Source organism: Carlito syrichta, unplaced genomic scaffold (assembly GCF_000164805.1).
Source record: "Carlito syrichta isolate Samal-C Ts95f unplaced genomic scaffold, Tarsius_syrichta-2.0.1 Scaffold308421, whole genome shotgun sequence".
NCBI classification, from domain to species: Eukaryota; Metazoa; Chordata; class Mammalia; order Primates; family Tarsiidae; genus Carlito; species Carlito syrichta.
The window spans coordinates 360,736-369,796 of NW_007252517.1; the positions used below are offsets into that span (position 1 = coordinate 360,736).

Genomic DNA, 9,061 nt, shown 5'->3' on the forward strand with positions numbered 1-9,061 from the left:
CCTCAGCCTTCCAAGTAGCCTGAATTACAGGCATGCGCTACCACGCCCAGCTGATTTTTTGATTTATTGTAGAGATGAGGTCTCGCTGCCTCAGGCAATCCACTCACCTCAGCCTGCCAAAGGCGCGGGATTACAGGCTGAGCCACAAGCCCGGCTTGAGTGCAGTTTTGTTGCATCAATGTATTGCGTTGTGATGAAGTCTGGGCTTTTTGTGTAACCATCACCCAAATATTGTACATTGTACCCGTTAAGTCATTTCTCATCCCTCAACACCCTCCCACCCTCCTCCCCTTCCAGTGTCCACAATGCCATACCCTATGTACATGCATATGCACTGTTTGGCCTCCACTTATAAGTGAGAACAGGTAGCACTTGACTGTTTCTGAGTTATTTCACATAAGATAATGACCTCTAGGTCTGTCCAAGTTTTTATTCAATGATTTTAAGTGGAATTCTATTTTATCTTTTATTACTTTTTATACACAAAAATCCCATGTTTTTCCTCCAGATCCGGTCTTCTACCCTTTCTATCCTGCTCTACTTCTGGATGCTGATTCATACGGGCCACAGCAAGAAGTACCCTTGCCCTCTGACTTCTATTGGGCACTGGTAGTGCATATCAGTAGGAGAGGAGAAAAGAATAGATTTCTCTGTTCTATAGGCTCCTTCCTTGTGGAGTTGCCATGTAACTGTAGGTTTTGACCAAAAATCACAGCTTGGGTCAAATAGTCTTCACTTTATAACCTTGGAGTTTCAGTAATAGCTACTGCCCTTTATCCACTCGGACCTAGAGGTGCTAAAAATTCCCTGCTGTAACTTAGTTCTGCCCATATTTTATACATAGTTCCTCCTCCTCTTCTTCATTCTCCTTTCCTTTTCCTTGAGATGGAGTCACATGACCATAGCCCACTACGGCCTCAAACTCCTGGGCTCAAGTGATCCTCCTGTCTCAGCCTCCCAAGTAGCTAGGAATACAAGCAATGCCACTACACCTGTTCAGTTCTTTTATTAAACTCTCTTCAAATTATTTAGTTTGAATGTACTAAATATTTTCTGCTAGGACATTTCCTGATATATTATTTTAATTGTAAAGATGTGGGGTACAAGTCATGATTAGGCACATAAGTGGTCTATTTACAGGTGAAGTTTGGGCTCCCATTGGGCTTCACTTTGCCTGGAAGGTGGTCATGCACCTTTATTAGTTTTGTGTTCCTCCCCTTTCCTCCCTCCCTTGACAGTGTCCCGCTACTGCCAATCCCTTTCTTGTATTTTCAAGCTTGCTTTCTTTTTATTTCTATTGGCCTTATACATTTTAAATTTTTTTAATTTAAACCATTCTATGTCATTTTATTTTAAGTACATCCCTCGAAAACAACAGGTATATATTTTCCTTTTGGTTTATTCAAATTGAATGTTTGGCAATTTAAAGGAGGCTTCCAGTCCATTTATCCTTATTATAAACCCTGATGCATGTTAATCTTAACATCTTTTTTGCTTTCTTGTTGCTATTTCCATTTATTTAATTCTGACTTTTACGAAATGATCATGTTGATGTTGCTCCTTTTTTTAAAAAAAGAATCTTCAAATATAGACACATACCCACAAAATACACACAGTATAATTCTGTTTACATAAATTTCAAAATAGGCAAAGCTAAACTATTCTTTAGAGCTGCCTACTGAGGTAGTAGAACTATGAACAATAAAAACAAAAATATCCTGGGCAACAAGCTGCAAGCTGGGTAGTGGGAATACTTTGGGAAGAACCTTGACGATTTCTCAGGTGGTGGCAATGAAGGTGGTTGCCTTAAATGCCAGTTTTATCATCATCCATTCAACTCTACATTTATGTTTCAAAAAATATTTAGTGATTTGATAATTTTAAATCTTATTTCTGTAAAATATTTGACTTTCTGTTACATGATTGTCATGAAGAATTTCATGATTATCATGACGAACCTAGTCTTCAAACAAGATATGACTTTGTCATACTTTTATTCTCCACCACCCAAGACTTGCAATTTAAACAAATCAGAAAATTTACTTTTAACTTGTCATAAAATTTTATTTGATAGTTTGTTTATCATAATAAAAGTTAAATATAATGTGACTGCTTAGTTAGAGACCAGAATTTTTTTCATTGTAAAGCAACCTTAGTGGAAAATATTTTCCATGCAATAACTCTTGCATTGGGTAGCATGGGTGCTTTATTTGTTTTAAAAAAAAAAATCAGCTCACAAAAAAGGCAGTGAGCAGCAAAGGTGAGAAGAATGTTTAGGGTGATTATAGTCTTAGAAGTGCTGAAAAAGATGATCACTCCTCTTGAAAAAAGCTAAATGTAAGTAATACTGGACTTATTTAGTGATATTTACTATTGGATTTTTTTCCTTGGAAAAAACTTGTTGCTGGGGGTGTGAAATTCTACAGCTCTAGTTTCATTTTTTTCTCAGTGAAAATTGGTATTGTAATTGATTTTTAACACACACTTTCTTAGTATTCAACAATTGCATTATAATATAGACAATTCAAAAAATGGTCACCCTGATTCAATACTTTTTTCATTAATTCATTGTGTACTATTGAATGCCAAATATGTACCAGGTATTAGCTTATATCAATGAACAAATCAGATAAAAATCCATCCTGCACAGCTTATGTTGAAGGAGTGGAGGACATATAAAAATAGTATGCATAGTGAATAAAAGCATTCTTCTTTGGCTTCTTCCACCATTTTGATTAAGGTCATAGTGACTCTTTTTTGGTCAGTGTCACTCTGTCACCCAGTCTGGAGTACAGTGGCACAGTCATGACTACGACAGCCTCAAAGTTCAGGGCTCAGGTGATCCTTCACCTCAGCATTCCAAGTAGCTGGGACTACAGGCGCACACCACTGTGCCCAGCTAATTTTTTGATTTATTGTAGAGACAAGGTTTTGCCATGTTTCTCAGTCTGGTCTCAAACTCCTGGGCCCAGGCAGTCCTCTCGCCTCAGCCTCCCAACGGGCTGTGATTATAGGCATGAGCCATCGTACCTGGCCTCTTCTTGCATTTCTTAGACTTCATTTTATGTAATCTCTTCTGAGGTGATCAGTAAGGCCAACTGTCACTCTTCCCTTTTAATAAATTCTTACTTTCTTACCTTCTGAGACTATTATAGCCTGATTATTTTTTCTTTTCAATATTCTTTTCTTTTTCCTTCATGAGTTTCTTTAGGTAAACTCTCCTGCTCTTTAGCTGATTACCACTGAAGCAAAGGTGTTTCAACAAGGAACAGCACTGCCACTTAGTACACTTGTGGCTTCCTTGGAAAGAATTGCATGTAAAAGACTAGAGCAAGTCTATGCTCACAGTTTAGGAATAACAGACATTTGGAAAATGGTATGACATAGAAACAATTTAAAGGGTCTTTCTATTTAGGTATTATATTTAAAGATTTATTTCAGTGGATACGAAGTAAGCTTGGACTAAAAATTCTTTGCACATTGGTGGTGCCTTTTGTTATATTTTTATAGTAATCTGGGTTCTGTGTAATGTTTTATAGATACACGTTCATTCAGATGTAAAAGAATTCCTTTGAAATATGCATATATAGTAAATGAACATTAGGTCAGAGTGTAAAGTCTTGTTAATTGTTTCCTCTGCCCAAGTTTATTTTCTAGTTTAAGCAGAATGACAGGAGTCAGCTGTGATCATGTCACAGACCTGTGGTCACATCACGAACCTGTCGTTGGACACAGTGTGCCAATTCTGTCCTGCAAACATCTCTTGTAGTCATAGTATTATTATTATTTTTTTTGAGTTGGAGTCTCACTTTGTTGCCCAGGGTGGAGTAGTACAGTGGCACGCTCATGGTCACCCCAGAGTCGACAGTAGTACAGTGGCACGCTCATGGTCACCCCAGAGGTGAGGCAGTCTTTCCTACCTCTTTTCCTCTCTCAATTTCCCTTGCACTTCCTTTTCCTTTCCCTTCCCATTTCTTCCCCTTCCTTTCCCCTTCCTCTCTACTCCTATCTCTTCCCCTTTCCTGCCCTTCCCTCCCCTTCCATTCCCCCTTCTCCCTCTCCAACGCTCCTCTTCTTTCCTTCCTGCTCTCTTTTCATTTCTTATTTTTTCTTTATTTTCCTCACGCCCCACTCCCTAATCACCCAACTTCGTGTATTCACTAAACTGGTTTAGGACTTTCCTTGAGGCCAGATTATTCCTCCTTCTTTCCCTCTTTCATCTTAGTTTGTAGGTCATTGTGTTGAGTTCTTATAACATTGGCCAGAATGGTCCTGCCAAAATTCAGGTGAGGAATGGATGGAACTAGTTGGAAGGCAGAGGGTTCTTCTCACATGTATTCCAACAAAGGCTTTCCAGAGTTCCATACATTGAAGAATTGGGTGCTGGTCCAAGTATTATAAACGTAGTCCTTTCATTCTCATTTGGAGATTATTTCTTGCCTATTGCTCCACAGGTGATAATTGCTAGTCCAGGGTTCTAGCATTCTTGAACCCAATCCCATTAAATTCCTGCAAAATCTTACCTAGTTCTTAACAGTGGAATGTTTCAACTTGGTTCCAAGAATCCCAGAGGAAGATTGGGGGAGGTCAGCCTGGAGGTGTTGAGAGAAGCTCTTTACTGTATTCTGATTCCATATTATCCTTCAAACTTATACTTAGTGCCTCTGCCGTGTGGGGAAAGCCCAGGTGGAGATTGAGAACAGACTTGTCATGGCACCTCCCTCTCTTATTTTGTTACCCTGAGAATGCCATTCCTCCCACCAAGGAGAAGTGTGATTGCTTGCATATGCCATCTGCTTACAAACCCCTGTGAGCTGAAATTCTCCCCCAAAAGGTTTATGTAAGCCCCCTGTGAACTCAAACTACTATGTTTTGCTCAGCTCAAGTAAACATCGAGAAAGTATCTAAGCATTTGAACTTATAATAATATATTTATCCCAACACATGAGGCCACTCGTCATTCGTGTATGTGTAATATATAATTGCAGCATGCAGCAAACAAACAGCTCTCGATCAGAGAAGTCTCTGGATCCCACGGGACACTAATCATCTACCAAAAATAGAGATGGTTGGGGAAAATAACTTATAATTGCATTGGCAATCCAGTATTAAAGTATAATTTCATGTTGTTTTCATTTTCAGAAAATAAATAATATAAATCCGATTTGAAAAAATTGCTCATTGCATTTAGTAGCAGACTCAAACATGAAATCTAAAATTGAGTATGTATTCATATCTTACTAAGTGTACATTTAAAAAATCTAGGAAAAATGCACACACACATATGTATATGAACTTATATACTTAACTTTATAAATAACATTTGGTTTATGCTCCTTACAAAATTTAAATTATGCTCTTTAAAAAATATAAATCTACACACTTAATTTGTGAATAAAATTATGACTATAGTATACATAATTTTCTTAATGATTTAAAAATATTTATATTTTAGAGACCTAGTTTTGCTATACTTTCTCAAGATGGAGGAATTACAAATTAACTCTATTTGCATATATGAAGCATGGGATTGCAGCTCAACCAGCAAGCTGAGCCTGAAATTACATAATATTAACTGAACCTGAAATTATTTGAACCAAAGAATTTACGTTAATAAAAATTATATAGGCTTAATCAAAGCAGAATAGAAATCATATTATAGGAAAGAGAAAATAAAAGGAGTTTAAATTAATAAAGATGACCAAATGCCAATTTGTAAATGTTCTGTCCATGTTTCTCTTTGTCACTCTTTCACTAAAATTTGTTCATGAAATGTGTCAAGGCTGTAGATGATGAGGAATTAACCTCTCATCTCTAAAATATTATCCATGTAAATCTCATTTAAAACATACACCTAATGACGAGTTGTGAAGATGAGCAAAAAAATAAAAATAAAAAAAATAAATAAATAAGACTTTTTTTTCCCACCACAACAGAATAAAAGGAATCATGCAAAATTAAAATAGTAACTATAGTAATAAATAATTAGAAATAGAACCATCTTTTTCACTTGTAATAAGGAATCAAGAGGGCCCTCCAAGGTTTTCATGGAAGTAAGACATTTAGTCTGGACATAGTCAGCAATAAGTCTCTTGACTCTAACATATCACTGCAGAGGTTTATTGTGACTTTTGGTGCTAGGGCATACTGAATGGAAGGAAGGAGTCCTTACCTTTAACAATGTATAAGGCAGACTTTCTAGTTGCTGAGATGAACTATTAAGAAAAAATTCTGCTGAAGCATCCACCTGTAGCAGGGGGTGAAATCCAGTTGACCCATAGGTTAAGGGAGAGATGCAACGATGACTCCAAGAGTTTTTCTATCAGTAAAAATAAAAAGCAACAATTTTGGGCATAAGTTGCACAGTATATTGGTTTGGTACACTAGTCAAAAGAAAAATAGACTCCCAAGAGTGTTGTCTTTTGAATTTAGAGTTAGCTTGTCAACTGGCAGCGGCAGCGACTATAAGCAGTAGGTTTTATTGATGAACTGAGCAGGACTTGCAATGACTGGTACCTTTGGAAGGTGGGTTACTAAAATGAGCATTGCTTTATGGGTGACAATAAATCAGTTAGTCTATAGTTAAATATAGAAAATATAGAGGAAACCCCACAGAAGTTCAATAGGGGTAGAGAAAAATCTAAGACAGCTAGTTGTGTGGGTTTTATATAACATGTAACCTTTTAAAATAAAGTGATCTGCATTGGCTCATGTAGACTGTGGGAAGACTTGGCGAGGAACACTTTTGGGTATATTCAAGTCTGTATAAATGACTCCCAATGTGTCATCTGAAAGCTGTTAGGATTGAAAAAGGCACTGGAACCAATTCTTTCTTTTGTCTCCAGGAGGATTCGAACAGCCCACTCTCCTGGACTCAGAGAGAAGTCTTTTTCACACCTCTTCCAAAGACACTGGTGCCGGAAGCGTGCTCTAGGCCATATGTAAGAAGCAGTTAGTGCAAAGACAGCTTTGCCCATGCATTCCCACTGGCTTTTAAAGGGCAGAGGTAAATGTCAACCGTATACCTGATCATACTTTGTAGGTTTCTTTTGCTCATTTTTGTGCCACATTTGGGGATTATCCTCATGGAGGTTAAGGAAATTAGATGAAGCAGAGCCTTGTTACTACATAGGGAATGATATCTCTGGATTTGAATTTCACAAAATAGTATCTTAAATGGGGATAAAATTACTCTAAAGTGCAAATGAAATAATAAAAATATTTTAAAACTTGTAAAGTGCTAAATATAAGCTATTATGTAGCTGATGTAAAAACTCAGCTCTGAAAAGAAATTAGAACCACACTGCATTGTGAAATGAGTCCTGAATCCAACCACTAAAATTCTGCATATTCTAGCTTTATAGATCAGCTGCATCCCCATCATGTAAGAATCATTGTATTCCAAGACATGGGCCTGTGTTTGTGGCCATTCAGGGACTGAGAACTTTATAGAATTCTTACACCTTTCATTTAATATGCCATCTTGGAGGCTCTACCCCAGGGCCACCAAATCTCATACAAACAAAAATTATTTGGTATGGCTCTCTGAGCCCCATGCAGGCAGCCCAAATTTGAATGGTACTGCACTGAAAACAGAGTTGCAAAAAAGGAGCAAGAGGCTACTGGGAAAAACGGGTCCTAAGTCATTTAAGACTTTGAAGAATATTACCACTCACATAGAGCTATCTTAGAAAATAGGGAAGCAAACACAATCAATCCTGAGATTAGCACTCAGGTGTTTATGCTCCTCGCAGCTGAGTCCAAGAAGCGAGATGCTGCATTTCCACCTGCAGGACACTCTGGGTAGTAGTCTGGAGGTGACAACAATCTGAAAAGATGAGTATTTCATCAAGTTGATATGATTATTTCCACATTAGATGTTTCACGAAATGTATATATTTCTAGTTTCTTTTCTATAATGTCAGAGTTTTGTGCTATTTTACCTTTGTAACTTTTCTCTCACACTTTACCTATATGATATCCACTTGTGTACCTAATCCTGAATTGTACCCCACATCTTTAAAATAAAATATAAAAGAAAAAAATTTCTCCCATTGACTATACAATAATAAGATTTAGAAAAAAAATTTACACTAAAAGCAAACACAGTTTAAAGGCCTTTGTTCACATGAATTTATTTTTCATATAAAGTTTATATGAGGGGGACCCCAAATATCTCAGAATTTATTTATGAAAAAATTGTGTAGTTATTCTTACTTGTACTCTCCATTTGATGCAACACACCTATCGAGATGCTTTTTCCAATGCTTAAGACAGTTTTTGAATTTGTCAGTTTTGCTGCCTTTTATTGCTTCTGCCACTTTTTGTTTCACCCCTTCCACATCAGCAACATGTTTCCCTTTGAGAACTTTTTTCATCCAGGGAAACAAAAAAACAGTCTCTTGGGGTGAGATAGATAGGGTGAATAAGGAGGGTGGGCATGCAGGTCATTCTGATTTTTGTCAAAAACTGCTGAACACTCAGTGTGGTGTGGTAGGTTGTTTGTGTAAATTGTCCATCATGAAATGGGCAAATGTGTTGAAAGAATCTCCAAAAAAAATGGACTGAAGCTGAACACAGCCTCTCACGACACTCATGCAGATGGGTTACTAGAACATTTACTTAGGAGAAGAAACCTATACTAAAAGATACCCACCCTCCAAAACATAATTTCAGCTTTTTTGATGTCCTCCCATATATAACACATTATGTATATATATTTATATATATTTATAAATATTATATAAAGGTTACATACTCAGTTTAAGCATTTTTTTGTGCTTTCATCAACACTGAGTATTATATTTAAAATACACATTTAATAGGTCAAAATGCTACTTAAATTTTGTTTTCATTTCACCTATTTAAGTATTGAATTAAATATATTTAGATGTTTATTTTATTTATTTATTTTTTATTTAAAATTGTGGGTACAATTCAGGGCTAGGTATACAAATATTCATAATGCAGTTACCCTTATTGGTGAGGTGTGCCCCCTAGATGTTTGTTTGTTTATTTATTTATTTATTTATTTGAGTTGGAGTCTCACTCTGTCGCCCAG

The 9,061-nt window shown here is 36.7% G+C and overlaps 1 long non-coding RNA gene across 1 annotated transcript in view; it reads right to left on the reverse strand.

Moving 5' to 3' along the window:
• LOC110596321 overlaps nt 1–9,061 on the reverse strand; it is a 98,054-nt gene that overhangs the window by 43,507 nt on the left and 45,486 nt on the right. Inside the window, exon 2 of the long non-coding RNA XR_002482389.1 lies at nt 6,173–6,319. This is a non-coding gene — a long non-coding RNA (uncharacterized LOC110596321). The remainder of the gene's footprint in view (nt 1–6,172; nt 6,320–9,061) is intronic.